The 18446-nt window shown below is 42.0% G+C and overlaps 1 protein-coding gene across 17 annotated transcripts in view; it reads right to left on the minus strand.

Moving 5' to 3' along the window:
• The window catches only part of TCF4 (transcription factor 4), a 444763-nt gene that overhangs the window by 310383 nt on the left and 115934 nt on the right, over nucleotides 1-18446 (minus strand). The window lies entirely within an intron of this gene.

Genomic DNA, 18446 nt, shown 5'->3' on the forward strand with positions numbered 1-18446 from the left:
ATGATAGGGGGTTAACGCCTCAGAAAAACATGTAGACAGGTAGGCATGATGGTTGGACTGGAACTTGAAGAACTGGTTTTATGTTTCAGCTGAGTAATGAACTCATGAGATAACTCACCAGACCAACCTAGCCAAACCCGGCACTACCCCTGGTTGGTTTGCTGACACTGTTTAATTTATTTAACTTATTTTTCAAATTTTTATACCACTCTTCTAAGGAGCTCAATGTGCTGTACGTAGTTCCTCCCCTCCTGTTGTCCTCACAACAGCCCAGTGAAGTAGGGGAGGCTAAGAGATAGTGACAGCCCCATGGTCATTCAGGAAGCTTCACAGCTGAGCAGGAATTTGAAGCTGGCAGGTCTAACTCCTGAACAACTACACCATCCTGGCTCTCATCATGTTTTAGGACATTCCCACAGATCATCTCTGAGTAAGGACAGTAGACACAAATGTGAATTTTTTGCCTCTTTCTTTAATTCTACTTTGACACTGCATGTAAAATATTTCAATTCAGTGGTTTTGCAAAGGTTTGCTTAATTTACTGTTTTAATGAAAACAATTGTTGCAGCCATGTTTGTCTGTATTCTGTTATGTATTCTACTTTTTCATCAATTTATGATGGATTTATGACTGAGCATATTTATCACTCTGGGAAAATCACCTTGCGTAAAACGGAAGCTATAACATCACCCTACAAAGGTGCTGCGAGGCTTAGCTAATTAGATATGCTAAACTGCTATTAAGACCTTTTTGATGAAAAAGGTTATAGGAATTTTTAATTATTACTGTACAGCTATACGTTTCTCCTTGACAAAAACAAAGGAGGGTACTGAAACTTTGTTTCACAGAAAGGGTGCATCTTGAGTGTTTACATCTCTTGAGGAGGGTTCCAATGGAATTTTACTCTTTTTGTTTAAACTTTGCCTAAAATAGAGTCTGTGAATAGAGAAAAAGAGGAAGGAGGTAGAGAGGCAAAGGAGAGCACAAGTGTGTTTTCACATGAGGAATTTTAATTGTGGTTTACACTGTTGTCTAATTTTATTGATTTAGACCATCTGAGAAAGCAAGCAGCCTGGCTGCCTTCAACAGTACCCCAAGTACATTCCAGTATCCCTCATGGATAGTCAAAGACAGTGCATCATGCGCCTCGGGGTAAATCACGGCCACTTTGAGGTTGTATAAAGGCCCAAGAGGAGAAATGGAAGTCCCTCATCTCTACGGTTTAGCCAGAGCCCATTACATGCTTTGTGGCATACTGAAGCATGCTGGAGTAAGCTTGGCTGACTGCTCATTAAAAATGAGCTGAGAATCTCTTGTGACTATTCCATTTAGGCAGCAGTCCAGCAAAGCAATTAAGAACAAGCTTAATTTTAAGCATAACTGTAAAGTAAATTTAAGCACAATTTTAAGGAGAAGTTCTGGTGAAGCATTTCTGCAGTGATATTTAATGGTCAATCATAAATGAATGCTGCGAAGAGTATCATAGCAAAGTAAGCAACATCCCATCCCTAAAGGTTTACATAAAACACACTTCACTGAAACTACAGCACAACTTCATCTGATGGCACTGAACCCTCAGCAGTTTAAAGTAGCAAAATCAATTGCACTGCCAGAATAGATTTAGTATACTGTGATTTGGCCAGAATTTGTTCTCATGCTTAAGGGTGAGCATAAGCTGACTTCTTTATATATCTGTTCCCCCGTAAAGCCCTTTAGCAACGCAGCATCCCGCTGCAGCAAGAGACTGTGGAAAGGAATACGTGTTCAATCCCCAGTCACTTTATAATGACATCATCACTGGACATGGAAGGGCTCCCCACATCTCCAAACACGTTAAAAAAAAATTTTTTTAAAGGCACTTCCAGTTTTTGTTGCAAAGTGCCTGCTTTTTTTTCTTTTTTAAATGCTTGGAGGTGCAGAATCCTGGGGATTGTGTTGCTGCCATAGCACACACAATGCTGCAAACTGCATTATCTCATCTTTATAAGTCATTTTGGTTTTTTGCTTCCCAAAAGCAAAACCCCACCATGAAGAAAGATGTGCGAGAAAATGATGAAAAAGTAGCCCAGTGCTGAAGAGTCTTGCGGGTAGTTTCTAAGAAAAGCCTCTACACAAGCTCTCTGCCACCAAAAGTAACTCTTCCTTACTGTCTTTCATCATCCTCTCTATTTAAGCAGTGGCATCCAGCAGAAAAGGATGTATGAATGTGAGCGCAACTGCATCTGGGCCTTGACAAGTGAGACTGAGAAAGTGCTTGTTCCTTATATCTGTTAAGAACAGTACGTGCATGGGAGAACGGGTCTGTGACTGCATTTCTGGGCATTCCTTGTACAAACTTTTATCCAGCAAACACTTATGTACCTCTTGCATCCCAAGCAGCAGGTGAAATAAATTGAAATGGATACTGAATGCTTCCTTGTACTATGACTATTTGAAGAAAACTTGATTTTGATAAGGAAGATGGTATGTGAGCAGGAAAATGTCTTTCTTTGACAAATATCTTCCACATTTCTTTCATGACTACAGAGTGCTGTTTCAGCCCAGACACCGTGACATCAAGCAGCACCTGCTGGTAAGGGCACTATCCCCCTCAGTCAATGCGGAGACTGATATACAATTCACAGTTTTACACACACAACACACACACACACACACACACACACACACACACACACAGTTGCTCTTCCTGATCATAATGAAATCCCCCTTCTTACTTGAATCCCAAATTTCTTTCTGGATTACTGTAACATAATTCCAGGTGAGAACACACCATTAACTTATTTAAAAATAGATGCTGAAGTATTATCTGCCATTATATTCATCATGATTATTAATTCTATTACTTCAAACAACATATTTACTCTGAACAAAAAAGCATGCATAAGAGATTAACAAAACAAAGCACTTAAATTATACCTAGAATGTGAACTAGGTCTGCAACTGCAGTTAGGGAGCTTAGACATCTGTACCACATATTCTAGCAGTACGTGTAAAAGTAATGATTTTTCCCCACCATCTATATTTTTCTTGTTTGTTAACATGTTTGCTAGCATTATACTTTTCTGCATAACAATTCCAAGTATCTCAATAAAATATTGAAGTGCTGACAACGCACTGACGTTCCAGGTAAATATTTAATTAAATGTTTTAAAAATGGGCATCATTTAAATGACAGATTAGATCAACGGTTGCTTTCAGTTAATTAGGCAGGGCTTTTAAAAATCATGGCGGTTATATAACTGTTTATTAACTCTTTCAGATTCTGATTCATTCATATGAAGAGACCAAGCGGTTTTTCAACAGGTTTTATAGGAGGTTTTGGTCTTAAGATTTCTCTTTCATTTGTGAAATTTGCAGTGAAAACTGCAATCCTGTCCCAGCACAAATCAATTAGCCTCAGTGAAAAAAACACATATCTGAATGCAGGATCATAGCCTGAACCCTTAAGAGTTATGTTTTTGTTATCTCCTACTATTTATTTTTTAAAAAATTCTCATTTCTGTCTTGTCTGCTTTGGGGAGGGGAGAATACTTTTTATCTCTAAAATCCTTTCCCCCCAAATTACATGATAATATAAGCCAGTCATTTGCCAGGTGTATCAAATTTCAGCCTGCTGTAAATGTTTATGACTTGAGTTATAAACCTTCAAAAATGGAATTTATAATATAAACATTGCAACATTAATGATCCTGCAGTAAACCTTACCAATAAAATGAGCACAATTCTAAAAAAAGGATATTTTACCAACTGAAACACAACCCTTAATTTTTGTTTGTTTGTTTTTTTAAAGGATCCAAAATATGAAAAGGTTATAGAACTAAGGCTGCAATCCTATCCACTTTCCTGGGAGTAAGCTCCACTGACAGTAATGGGACTTAGTTCTGAGTATAAAGGCATTGGATTGGGCTCTAAATCTTGAGGCTAATTCAGATTTCAGATACACAATCTCCTTCAATATGTATTCTTGGGAACTGGATCACAGACTAGATGCTGTGTTTAGCCATGTACACACTCCGGTTTTAGAGAGTGTAAATAGAACCCTGAAATAAAATGTTGCAGTGATGCACCAGCCCCTAACAAGAGTATTTCTGTGCAGGAATCTAGTAAGCTGGGAACTCTTGCAGCCATCCCTGGAGCTTGTAGACACCTTTATCTTCCATACCTTCTGCCACTGTGCTAAAGGACTGGGTCCAAGTATAATCTTTGGGGACCCAATAAAAATCTGGAATATGGGGCCCCTCCCAAAACATATACCACAGTTCATTCCAGTCATATAACACAACATAAAAGTTTACATCATCATCATTTGCCACAGATACTCTCTACTGAAATTGCTCTCATCTTGGTTTTGTTCATCCACTTGTCTAGTCAACATACTGCCACAGCCAGAGAGAGAAAGAGAGAATGAACATATTTTCATTCTGAGACTAATCATATCAACAGAAAGAGCTCCCCCATCCCGGATCAATGTCCCAGATTACACAAACTGCATGATCCTAACTAGGGCTATGCAGCCCTTTACTAAATGGGTGTTGGGTGTTGGCAACCTTCAGTCTCGAAAGACTACGGTATCGCGCTCTGAATGCTGGTTCTGGAACAGCGTCTAGTGTGGCTGAAAAGACCAATTCAGGAGTGACAATCCCTTCCACACTGGGAGCAAGTGCAGTCTGTCCCTGGTCTGTCTCCCTGGCTATTGGCCTTCCTGCTTTGCCTCTTTGCCTCAGTCTGTTGGCCAAGTGTCTCTTCAAACTGGGAAAGGCCATGCTGCACAGCCTGCCTCCAAGAGGCCAAGGTTTCCCACCTGTAGAGGCCCACTACTAAGGCCTTCAGATCCCTCTTGACAGCATTCTGCTGTCATAAACAGCCACAGGGAGGCAGGTTGTGTGACAGCCATTTTGGGGCAACAGCTGCAAACAGCAGTGGTGCAGGAAGCTCACTGATTGAGCCAGCAACCTCCAGAAGTGAAGGTGAACCAGCAGTAGGGGGTGGGTGGTGGGAGGAACAGGGCAGGGAGGGGATGGATGCCAGCAAAACCAACATGTGCCAAGATCATAAACCTCTTCCTTCTCATCTATCTCTTATTCTCCTTGGACCAAGCAAAACCAGCAAAACCTTGGCCAGCAAAACCAACATGTGCCAAGATCATAAACCTCTTCCTTCTCATCTATCCCTTAGTCTCCTTGGACCTGCACCAGCAAAACAGCTGGTGCAGACTTGAGGAGACCCACTGGGGCAGTGGAGGGTTGCCTGGGAACATCTGAAAGTGCTGACACATCTGTCCACAGTTTGGAGGATGTGTGCATTATGGTCCTTTGTCTGGTCCTTTGGCCCAACCATCAGCTTGTTCCATTACCTGCCAGGTAAGTCTGGCACAGAGGTGGGTGGAGGGTGGGGAGAAGGTGAGGAGAGCATGGAAAGGGGCAGGGGGAAAGCAGGGTCAGGTACATCAGACTCAGAAGAAGGGCAGGATCAGCAGTGCAGTGCCAACGCATGCCGTATCATATCCCCCTTTACAGGCCTGATCCGCCAACATGGACCAATGTGGACTTGCGCCAGCTCTAAGTCTAGTAGAGGTGGCACAGGTTTGAGTTGACCCTTTGTGGCAGCTGGGGCTTACCCCAGGGCAAGGGGTGAAACAACCCCTTACCTTGAGGGGACCTCCAGAGCAGAAATTCTCATGCAGGATGCACTGTACACCACTGCATTGCTGCATCTGGAATTTAGTTAGGATTGGGTTGCCTATTGCGAATGGGATGCAGCATGTGAATTTTCCCCACCTTCCACGAGAAGGCAGTAGTACAGCTTATCGTCTGCAGCATTTAATGTGAACCCAGAATTTCCCTCTCCAGACAATGAAATTGCTTAAGAAAATGTTAGCGCGTAATATTCAGCATTCCACAGGTCCTGGAAGTACCCAGGGTCATTGTGGACTTTATTTATTCTTGATAAACATATATACTAATGTGTACCTAAAGTGCCTCCTAAATATGCAGAAACGAGAATCTAATTTTTGTGTGCTTGGCTTCCAAACCAAAAGGCGCCCGACTATCCAAATTTGCTGTTAGAGGTAATGGTTCAGAAGTGAATTGACAATACCCATTAAATTGTAACAACCAAATTGGCCTCAGCCTAAAAGCACCTAAGAAATCAGAGCACAGTCTGCCAGCAACTACAGATGAGAATTCATTTACTATTATAATCAACAGCATTCTCTTTCAGGCTCCATGACCCCCTCATAACTGAATGAATGAAATGCACATCTCTACACCCCATTCCCAAGACACAGACAAACTAAGGATGTAAACTGTACAAGTAAAGAAACTTCACACTGCAGGGAAACACTGTGATCCACGAGACACTCAAATAAACATGCTTGAATGTAATCCGCTGCAGTCACTTGAAGTCAACAGGACTCAGTACTTGATGATTCACAGTTGAGTGTTTCCACTGAAAGCCACTGTGTCAGAGGTAATGTGAGATAATATGAAAATTCTACCAGGGGTGTTTGATATGTGCTGAGTGATTCACACATGCAAGTCATCACTTGGTATGAGTAAAGGTGTTTGTTTCCAGTAACACAGGATTACAGCCTGGCAGCCCAATCCTACACATGTCTACCCAGAAGTAAGTCCTATTGTGTTCAATGGGGCTTTGTCCCAGGAAATTGTGTATAGGAACACAGCCGAAGTCTTACTGAACACAATAGGATTATTTCTGAGTAAAATAAATAACACCATTTTCAAACACCTCCAGGTATGAGTCATCAGGTAGTAAATATTTATTTAAAAGATTTATATCCCACTGTTCAATAAAAATTGAAGATGACTTACAATATGAAAACACTAAACTATCACTGTCCTTAGGCTCTAATTCTTAATATTATATTCTTAATAATGAGGATAATTTAGGGAAGTTTGACAAAGAGCCCAATCCTAACCCCTTATGTCAGTGCTTTCCAGCACTGGCACAGCAGTGCCAATGGGACATGTGCTGCATCCTGTAGTTGGGTATCACTCACAGAGGCCTCCTCAAAGTAAGGGAATGTTCAGAGCTGCACTGCCCTTCTGTCAGTGCTGGAAAGCAGTGACATAAGGGGTTAGGATTGCACCCAAACTCAGTGATACAAGCCAGACTGGCAAGCTTAAAGGTGAAGTCCTGCATATATGAACAAAAACAAGACCTAGAACTATGAATAACAGTGCTGTTTATTCATTCACTTCTTAAGTTTTTTTCAGATATAACAAGAGACAGCGAATTATATATTAGTTCCATATTATTAATTTAATTTGTACATAATTCATCTAGCAGTCTCTTTTACTTCCTTGTTATGTTTTTCTGCAATCATGAAAGTGAAAAGCACTCTAATTTTATTTTCAAATACTTTGGGAATGATAGAATACCTTTAGCATGACAGCTGTTTGCCTATATCTAACTCCCCAGGATCACCAGTAAGTCCAAGATGCCCCAGCTTTGATTATCTTTCTCCAGATGAGATCACTACGGCCCTGAAATGTTTGTAGCTTGCTACCTGAAAAAGCCAAATGCACAGTCTACTACAGAGTGAACAGATATCCTTTAGCACTAGTGGTCCTTTTCATGAAAAGGTATAGTACCTGAAAATGTAGCAGAACCTGACTCAGATACACTTCTGCATATTGTGTCACCTCAATTTCCACCTTCAGTTGGCACCATCAGCTTGAAAACCTGTAATTTCTACCTGAAAAAAATGCACCTGTTTCGCCATTACTCCTGCTCTGCAGTGGTATCCATGTGAGCAGATTTCCAACTGACACTGATTTCTATGATTTCGAATGCACAAACTTCTACCTGAATGAATGTAACTGAAAAACTGCAAAAGTCAAATCTAAAGGAAAATGTGTGGCTCCAAGGAAAGAAATATGTAAGTATGTCCACATACCTCTCTTAACCTAAAGTACAAATTATGAACCTGAAAAATAACTTAATTTAAAAGCAATTGAGGGCCCAATCCTATCTAATTTTCTAGCACTGGTGCAGCTGCAATGCAGTCCCAAGGTAAGGGACCAAATGTTCCCATACTTTAAGGAGGCCTCTGTGACTGCTGCCCCACCACAAGATGCAGTGCACACCCCATTGGCATAGTTGCACCAGCATTGGAAAACTGGATAGGACTGGGCCTTGGGACTTCTGTAATCCATTTTCTACAATAGACTAATCTTTTAATATGCATTAAAAAGGTAGTTACGTTTCTCTTCTATTACACTTACTTAGGTTACTGAAGGACTACGTAAGGTCAGTGGCATCACTAGGGGGTGTGAGGGTGCAGACTGCATCGGGTGGATGAAGCTCCAGAGCCCTGGTCTACCCTGCCAGTACCTAGCCTCCATCTCCATCCAGCTTCCATCTTTCAATCTCTGTGAAGCCAGGTCACCCAAAAGGAGGGTGGGAAATGGCCTGCTGGGCAGATAGGGCATACCCAGAGCTTTGGGGGGGGGCTCGGTCCATTGTGGTGACACCATGAGTTACCGCACTGGGTGACACCGACCCTGGTGACCCCACTGGGTAAGGTCAAAGTACCATACTGGAGACAAGGACAGGCCAAGGTAATATCGACTTTCCCTTATGTTTTAGTCTTCTATTTATTTATCAGAGCAGGACTAACAAAAGTCTTGCTTCTTCAACTTTCCCCCTCCCACTAGCATTCCTGTGATTCATCACTATATATTAAGCTTACAAAAAAAATTGATACCCATGACTTAGAAGAGACATCACTAATTTATATTTAGTAAACCTGAATATGCACACTTAACAACTTGAGGGCACAATCCTAACCCTTATGCAGGCACTAAGTGATCCATCAAAATTGACCAGTGGTTCACCATTAGCTGTTTTCCTGATAAACTGGCCATATCAACAGTCTTACAGCTCCTGGGTCTATAACTGCATCTATTGTCCTGCTAATTCCTTGGAGATTAGCATATCTAATCAGTCATAACAGTATGGGGAGGAGCTAGGTAGGAGTATAAAACTAGGGCCAGCTTGCAAGAGAGCTCTTTCCATGACCAGCAATTGTGCTTCACTGGGATCAAGTGGCAGGTAAACAAAGATACAGCACCACAACAAAACTATTACAACAGAAAGGCAGCAGCAGCAGGGTAGGGGCTTTCCAGTATATTGCACAGAATGTCATATGTATGTGCCTCGTGGGCATAAGTTGTGGGTGTGTGCTCAGTGTAAAGAACCCTGAGCTCTCAGGGAACAGGTGTGTTCCCTTCAAGCCCTGGTAGCTGACCTGAAAAAGCAGACAAAGTCAGAGAGGGATCTCACAGAGACTTACAGGGATATGAAGGCATTGTCCCACCATCAAAATCATAGCTCCTCAGCTGCCAAGGACGTTTCTGGGATGGAGGACATCATTCTAGAGCAGGGGTGCCCAAACCCCTGCCCTGGGGCCACATGCAGCCCTCGAGGCCTCTCAATGCCAGCCTCAGGAAGTCCCTAGTCTTCAATGAGCCTCTGGCCCTCCAGAGATTTGTTGGAAGCCCGCACTGGCCCGACACAACTGCTCACAGCGTATGGGTGACTGTTTGACCTCTCGCGTGAGCTGTGGGATGAGGGCTCCCTCCACTTCTTGTTGTTTCACGTCTGTGATGCAGTAGTGGCACCAAAGGAAAGGCCAGCCTTGCTTTGTGCAAGGCCTTTTATGGACCTTGAGCTATTGCAAGACCTTCATCCATTCATATAAGTTCGTCTTTAATATATTCATTTATGTAAACTTATGTAAATTTATTCAAATTTTAAATGTAAATTAATTCTCTTTTTTCCCAGGCCCCCAACACAGTGTCAGAGAGCTGATGTGGCCCTCCTGCCAAAAACTTTGGACACCCCTGTTCTAGAGACTAGGGAAACAATCCCCCAGTGGAACAACATCTTCTGGGGTGGTAAGGTTTGTGACAGATGTATGGATTTCACAGTGACTTTCCTACCTGATGCAAAAGTTGCAGACATCATGTCTCTTCTAGATGGGCTATGGTTAAATTACCAGGCTGAAGGAGCAATGTAATCGTGGGAGCATGCTATCATCCTCCAGATCAAAAAACTGAAGGAATTTATGGAGTAAAGTCTATCATAGGTTACAAGCTACGATGATTATATCCAACCTCCAGGTCTTAGAGGTAGCCTATCTCTGAACACCAGATGCAAGGGAATGGCAACAGGATACTGATATTTTTTTCATTTTGTTTGCACCCAGAAGCAATAGGTGAGCCACTGTGTGATATAAGACACTGGACTAGAAGGACACTTAGTTTGATACAGCAAGGCACTTCTAAAGTTCTTATTACCATGCCACCAGGACACAGATCTCCTCCTGAGGGATGAGGGGAAAGCAGGAACAGGCAGAAATGTCCTTCAGCTGAAGATATGTTCATTCTGACAGAAAGTGTGGTGTCTGTCATTGTGGTTTTGTAAATCCAGGTCTATATGACTGAAGAACTGGGCCTGGATTGCTCAATTATTAATCTGGTGTAAAAAAAAAATGTTTCACCCGTGTTTAAGTCTTGGTTTTAGTCTCTTGCTAGTTTTGACTCTTAAAATTCTGAGGGCACAATCCCAACATTGAACTGGGCTAGAGCAATTCTCCTATGCCAACCTCTGAGTGCTGTGAATGTGCTATAAAGCAACTGGAACCTGATCCAACCAGGCAGCGATAAGTTTGCTCTGGCTGAGAGTGGCCGATGCAAGGGGTTGAAGAGAGTGGTGGAGGGTAGAAAAGGACTTCTTGGTGCAATGGGTGGGTGGGGGAGGGAGGGTGGCCTGGGTCTGGGCGGGGGTGGGACCGGCCTCGGCAATTTAGGCTGGATCCTAGCTCTCCTCCTAGCCAGGCCTGTCTTACACAGGGTTGCTTGAATTTGTGACAGTGATGTCGCTGGCGCAGACCCGACTATCCCCATAGGAGTGGCTGGCACATGATACAGAGTAAGGAGAAAAATATTCCCTTAGTCTGAGTTGCATGCCAGTCACCTCCTACCCTGCGCTGGATACAGCAAGGCCACTTGGTCTGCCTGTTCCAGGGCAGGTTAGGATTGGGACACCTGACTTATAAATGAAGAAACAATTTCCAGCTCTGTGTCCAAGGTACACCAAGGCTGCCTAAGTTTTTCAGCCAGAAAATAGCCAGAAGTGAAGTTGCTGGCATGCCTCTAGCATGCTTCTAGCATGCTTCATTTAAAAGAAAAAATGGAATGAAAATGGTGTCTAATGTACTTCAGAGTGTTTTTGTGATGTTTCATCGTTGCCTTATAGTTATTAAAATTACCTTATAGTAACTTCTACATAATGCTTTTAAAATCTCAAGAATGGATGGTTCCATTTCAAAAACACCTCCTCTCCTATTTGCCATACCAGATGGCTGCACCCAATTGGAACACAACAAATGATATTATTCACAGAGGCTGCCATGTTTTTTAGCCTCAAGCTCAAAGGACAGATTGCTAGCATGGCGAGCATGCTAGAACCTGAAAAAAGAATGTGACCCTAGCACACTAGAAGGAGATAAAAAAAAAAAACAACAGCTTAGTGTTTCTAGTACTGGAAGCTGAATGCATCCTGAGAATGCTATTTTGTTCTTATCCTCTCACCAATGACAGAATACCAGGAGAGGACTAGAAATTCTTATTCTCACCCTTGATAAATGCATTAGCATAGAGTGTTTTTTGGAAGACACATTTGATTTTTGAATCTGGCTTCTGCATATTTGTACCTATGATTTATAGTCTGAGTGTTTTACATTTTTGTTACCTGAACTAAGCCTTTGAGATAAAGAATGGAAACAAATACATACCAATAGAATTAAGAAAATGTCCAATTACCACCTCTAGTACCCCCAACCCATGCCAGCAAAGCTAGAGGATTATGGAGAAAATGCTCTCTCATGACATCTCTGAAAGCTCTTCACTATCAAGCTATTTTAATTTCAGCTTTACAATATTCAGATCCTTCCAGCATATTAAGGTTTTACCCAGTGATCTGAAAAATGGCAAGCAATCAGTCCTGTACGTTATCTTCGTAGGTCGTGCCTAAGCTTTCAGCCAATTTTCTTTGTATTTAGACTTAAATGTGCAAACTGCACTATATTAGTCTGCAAAGCATCAATGAGAAGGCTTAATTAAGTAACACTGACAGATAAATCCATTTCTTTTGCAGTAATCAAATCAAAGCAGGTTGACATAACACAGAAACTTAATACAGTTATTCCCTTGTAATTGGAAAAAGGCCCTTTATTTCTCATTAAAGCAATCTTCTGGGTATTTGGCATAATAAGACATCTCAAGGCTTTAATATTACCCTACAAAAGTCTCAAGATACAGATTCCCTTAAGCAAACATGCAAGATTATCTAATTCCTTCATCACAGTAGAACATGTAGTTCCTATTGTTTTAAAATGGTTAATTCTTCATCTTATCTATAGTCCAAAAACAATACAACTATAAAAAAAATGCAAGGACACAAACTCAGCTCTTGAAACGTAAACTCTCAAAACTGAATGAGCTATTAAAAAATTGGGACTTTTTACTATTATTTTAATATATTCTTACCCTAACTTTCCTCCACTTATGTGGATGCCCAAGGCGGCTTACATAAATCCAGGATATACAATAATTACTTTTAATAGTGATAAAACATTTATAATAGTAATAAAATAATTTATAAAAAGCATTTGCAAACAACCTACAATAATAGATTTGCAGCCCAATCCTAACCTGTGCTGGACAAAGCCAGCCAACAGACCTGTGCTATACTCAGCACCGGTTAGGACAGCAATTTTCAGCCAGTGTGCTATGGCACACTGGTATGCATGAATGGTCTTTAGGGGTGCACGGGAATTTGGGGGAGGGTCATTTATTATTAGGGCCATTGGGGGATGTTAGCCCCCCAGCAGCAGCATGGTGTGCCTTGTCAATTATCAAAATGCTGATGATGTGCCTGGACAATTTTCGCACCTTGTCTGAGTGCCCTGAGATGAAAAAGGTTGAAATTGCTGGGTTAGGAGGTGGCTGCTGTGCAACTCAGAGTAAGGGGATACATTTCCCCTTACCCCAGGTCAAGCAGCAGCCACCCCTAATGGACTACTTGGATCTGTGCCAGCAACATTGCTGGTACAGATTTGAGCAACCAAGTAAAATGCCAGGCTGGCCAGGGAAGGGGGTTAGGATCTGGTCTAAGTTGAAGAGGCCTATCCCACTTCCCACCCAAGCCTCGTCCGGCCTTCCCCTGCCTTCCTACCACACAGAAATGACCCTGTTCCCTCCCACTATCCCTCCAACCCCCACACCAGCTGCCCTCGGTCAGCACAAACCTACCTTCTTACCATGGCACTACAGAGGCTGGATTTGGCTTTCATGAGCCATGTGTTTGCTCAGCCAACTCACAAGGAGGCGTGAATGTGCTTTACTGCATGTTTGCAACACTCCTGGGTCAGTGCAAGGGACTTGCACCAGCCCATCTGTATTTCAGGATTGTGTTCTCAGAAATAGGTGAAAACCTACAAACTTAGCTTAACAAATGGATTTCCTCCTAAGGGTCATTTTTGAAAATCACAGATTGAGTATGAGAGCTTTTCAATTTGTAAATAGATTATTTTTTTTTTTTGTACAATGTCTAAAGTGTGGGTTCTCAACTTAACAGTGGTTGAGAATCCACCCTTTTGGCATTGTACAGTTACTAGGGGATGCACGAGAAGTGGGGCAACAAGAAAAAAGACAGGTAATCAAACAAAAATTAAATTTAAAAAATGATTTAAAATAAAATGGAAAAGAGACCACAGTTCAGGGAAAACAATGCTGCAGAAACAGGTTAACAGACTCAGGTTAACACTCCTAGTGATAAGGATTATATATTGATCCAGTCCCAAAGATCCAATCTTTCTGTGGCCAAAAAAATCTTATTGTCAGGTCTACTCATCTAAAATAATTTCTTAGCTTATGTCAAAACATTTTCATATATCATTTAGCTTATACAGTATATCACATTTTCTTCTCACAATCACACTGCGAGACGCCATATGATTAAGCATATGAAGGATCAAGTAAGTTTTGACTGCATATGTGAAGGCCAGGGCAAATGCAACCGAATGAACCTCTCAGGTCCAAATCGTAACCAACTTTCCAGCACAGACATAGCTGTGTCAATGCGGCATGTGCTGCATCCTGCAGTTGGGTGGCAGTCACTGAGACCTCTTCAAGGTAAGAGAATGTTTGTTCCCTTCCCTTGGAGCTGCAATGGCCTTACCACGGTGCTGGAAGGATAGTTAGGATTGCACCCTCAGGGAATCAAGATCCCAGGCCTTGTCTATGCCAAATCAGAGCCTGAAGTAGTGCCAAAGTCTGCTTTTGTCCCAGAGCACAGTTTTAGTATGCTCATTGGGGCAGCCATCTCCTCTTGAGCTCACTGCTTCTTCACAACAAGCTGGACAGGAGGAGCCTGAGAGCAAAGGAGAAAGTCTGTTTCTTCCACTACCAGGTTCTTCCCACTCAGCCTGTTTTGTAGAAAGGGTGAGTGCATGTGGAAAAAGAGGCAGTGAAAAAGACGGGTGTGAGTGAAGAGCAGCAGACCCCAATCTCCTCTTCTAGCCCATCCAGTGCAATTTCTCACTGTCCTCAGCAGTGGAGTTTGCAGAGGAGGGGGGGATAGGCAACCATCACTCTGATCTTCTTCTTGCTAACTCTCCTTCCTTTTGGGTAGGAAAGTGAATAGGAAGATGTGGAGGATGGCAGCAAAGTGAACTGGATGGACGGTAATTGGCCAGTGGAGGTGGTGAAGAGGAACGGAGTATGGCGTAGCCCTGCCACCTTCCCCAGTCCACCACTCAAAGAAGCAGTTCAGTCTTGTGACTGGGCACAGAGCCTGGGGGATACTACCAAAAAGAACCTGTCCTGCTTGCTTGCCAGTGTGCTGATACACAGACCAATATCTGTACACAGAGCAGAGTCTTTTCTAATGATTGTAACTGTGTTAAGCTTTAAGGAATATTAATCTATACAGACTAGATGGCCAAACAAATGTTAATCATTTCATTATTTTACATTATACCTTTTATAGACCTGCAAGAAAATACTGCTTTAGAGCAACAATTTTCAACCACTGTGCAGTGGCACACTGGTATGCCGCAGATGGTCAGCAGGTGTGCCACAGGACTTTGAGAAGGGTCATTTATTAGTAGATCAATTGGGGGATTTGAGCTCCCATTAGCAGCATAGTGTGCCTTATCAACAGTAAAAAAACTGATGGTGTGCCTTGAAAATTTTAGTTTACATAATATGATAGCGGCAGAATATGGAACACAGTCATGTGCAATTTAGGAAAGCAACCATCTGAATGAGGCACTAGCAAAAAATATAAAGGTTTTCAGAAAGCGAAACTAATGTATCATCAGATTACTAAAGTTAATCTCTCTCTCTCTCAAAAAAAGGTGTAGTGCGGCCTAGAGACGTAAAGTTCCAAGAAAATACGTAATGCTTTAAGGCAGTCATTCTCAAACAATTTAGCACCAGGATCTACTTTATAGAACAGGCGTGCTCAAAGTTTTTGGCAGGAGGGCCATATCAACTCTCTGACACTGTCGGGGGCCGGGGGGAAAAAGAATTAATTTACATTTAAAATTTGAATTTATAGTTTACATAAATGATAAATAATAAAGTTTACATAAATGAATATATTAAAGATGAACTTATATGAATGAATGAAGGTCTTGCAATAGCTCAAGGTCTATAAAAGGCCTTGTACAAAGCAAGGCTGGCCTTTCCTTTGCTGCCTCTGCTGCATCACAGACGTGAAACTGCAAGCAGTGGCAGGAGCCCTCATCCCACAGCACATTCAAGAGGTCAAACAGTTGCCTCTTGGTGTCAAAAAGAGGTCACGCTAAGAGCAGCTGCGTCGGGTCAGAGGGGGCTCCAACAAATCTCCAGAGGGCCAGAGTCTCATTGGAGACTGGGGGCTCCCTGAGGGCCACACTGAGAGTCCTTGAGGGCCGCAAGTGGCCCCAGGGCCGGGGTTTGGGCAAGTGGCCCCAGGGCCGGGGTTTGGGCACCCCTGTTATAGAAGAACAATCTGTCATAACCCACTAGAAGTGATGTCATTAACCTGGAAGTGATGTCATGGCCCGAAGTGACATCACCAATTTATGCTTCAAATCTAAGCCACAATCAGTTATACGTGCCCATTACATAGTGTGCTTGTGCTGTTATTTTGCATAGCTCGAAATCCAAACATTCCATCTTGGAAGTCAAAGCAGAACACAGAATTGGATTTTTCTCACTCCGACCTCCCCCCCCCCCTTTCCAGCATCCCATATTCTCACCTATTCAGGGCAAAGCACCATGCCTCTCTCTCACCAGGAGCCCTTCCTGCCCAGCAGCTCTACACTCTATATTTTCAGCTCTGTATTTTCAATGGCAGCTGAGCTAGGGTGCTATGTGACCCACCTGAAATTGGCCCGCAACCCACAGTTTGAGAAAGGATGCCATAGCGGGGAAAAATGTGCTTCACTTCTCTCTGCTCTTGAGAACTAAAATGCCAAAAACTAAAAGCTTTGTGATTTTTTAAAAACTTCATGAAATGTTTTCACTTTCAGAATGAGTGAAATGCTTTTAAAAGCGGTGTTTTAAAATAACATTGTTACACAGCCAATTCAAACTGCTGCAAAGCTCTTAGATCCAAGATTCAAAGGTAGTAATGTTAGTGATAGCACTGCTACTGTGTTTGACTAACACAGCTAAACAAACAACACTTTTAGGACTGGATATTGCTGCTTTCAAATGTTGCAAAATATAGAACAGGAATTTGGTGGTGGAGTGCAATCTGGGAGTACACCAAGCACACCTCTCCTGCAGCAAGCCAGCAAGACCTCTGACAACACAACCTCTCACTCTTTTGTTTCCCACCAGCTTCAGTTAGATACTTCCATTTTCTGCATTATGTGCAATAAACTAATTCATATTTAAAACTGCTCGAATAAAAACCAGGAACAAGCTAACAGAAAAGAACCAAGAATATATTTGTTTGTGTTCCTGAAAACCATCTGTTTTCTGAAAGTCAACATTCAGAATAAGAAGCTATGACTTGTTAGGACACAGATTAACCATTTTAATAATTTAAAAAAAAAACTTGAATTAAGTCTTTATTTTCAAGGATGCATTATGTACTAGGATGGAGTAGATCATAAATCTAATAGATAAATAAGGATGGCTAATAGACTATCAAAAGTTAACGCGATACTTGCTGAATATGGTGGTGAAATCACATTGAACTCCTCACAAGTACTGTAAAGTGTAATTGAATATTCAAGTTTATTGCTACTTCATAATCACATTATAGATATTTTATTATTTTTTTCTCTTAAACATGTTTCTTTTGTTTCTGCATGAAAATACAGTTTCTAAGTCCAGGGTTGACAGTTTCTATTTCTGCTAATGTTTTATTTTTTCCTATTTTCCCAATTAGCAAAAAACTAAGATATTTCTTTTGCTTAAAGTGCCAACAAGCAACTTCATCTCTGATGCAGGATATATTTGTAATTATTGTTCAGATAAATTAAAGGCCTTTATACTTTTAAATTTCATAAATATTCGGTCTGATGAGAACGGAAGTATCGAAGACATTAAATTATGCAAACCTTTTCTTTCCAGGAAAAAATGGTGGAAAAATATTCCAAAATTCTCTGAAACAGTATTTCTCTAGCCAACAGTTTGAGAACTGTGGGTCTCAAAACTGGCTCACCAGTGGGTCGCGACTCAATTTTTCATGGGTCGCAAAAATTACAAGCTGATAGGCAACAAGGAAAATGTACTGAGCCCTATGGAAACTGAAACAAGCAGTATGTGCACATTTACAAATAGGTGAACACGCCTATTCCACTTCAAAGGGCAGGCCAAAGGGAATGCAATGCCACCAGAATGGTCCTGATTTGATGAACAACTCTCCTGAAGAAAGCCCCCCCCCCCAAGCTGACAAGGAAAATGTATTGAGCACTATGAAAACAAAACTGAGTCACATACATGTGTGCTTAGTCATGAGTAGGTGACTTTGCTCTTATCAAAGATCAGGCAGAGGGGCATACTGTGTGTTGGCAACCTTCACATAGTCTTGAAAGACTATGGTATCGCGCTCTGAAAGGTGGTTCTGGAACAGCATCTAGTGTGGCTGAAAAGGCCAATTCGGGAGTGACAATCCCTTCCACACTGGGAGCAAGTGCAGTCTGTCCCTGGTCTGTCTCCCTGGCTATGGGCCTTCCTTCTTTGCCTCTTTGCCTCAGACTGTTGGCCAAGTATCTCTTCAAACTGGGAAAGACCATGCTGCACAGCCTGCCTCCAAGCGGGCCGCTCAGAGGCCAGGGTTTCCCACTTGTTGAGGTCCACTCCTAAGGCCTTCAGATCCCTCTTGCAGATGTCCTTGTATCGCAGCTGTGGTCT

This window comes from Tiliqua scincoides, chromosome 2, assembly GCF_035046505.1.
Source record: "Tiliqua scincoides isolate rTilSci1 chromosome 2, rTilSci1.hap2, whole genome shotgun sequence".
NCBI lineage: Eukaryota > Metazoa > Chordata > Lepidosauria > Squamata > Scincidae > Tiliqua > Tiliqua scincoides.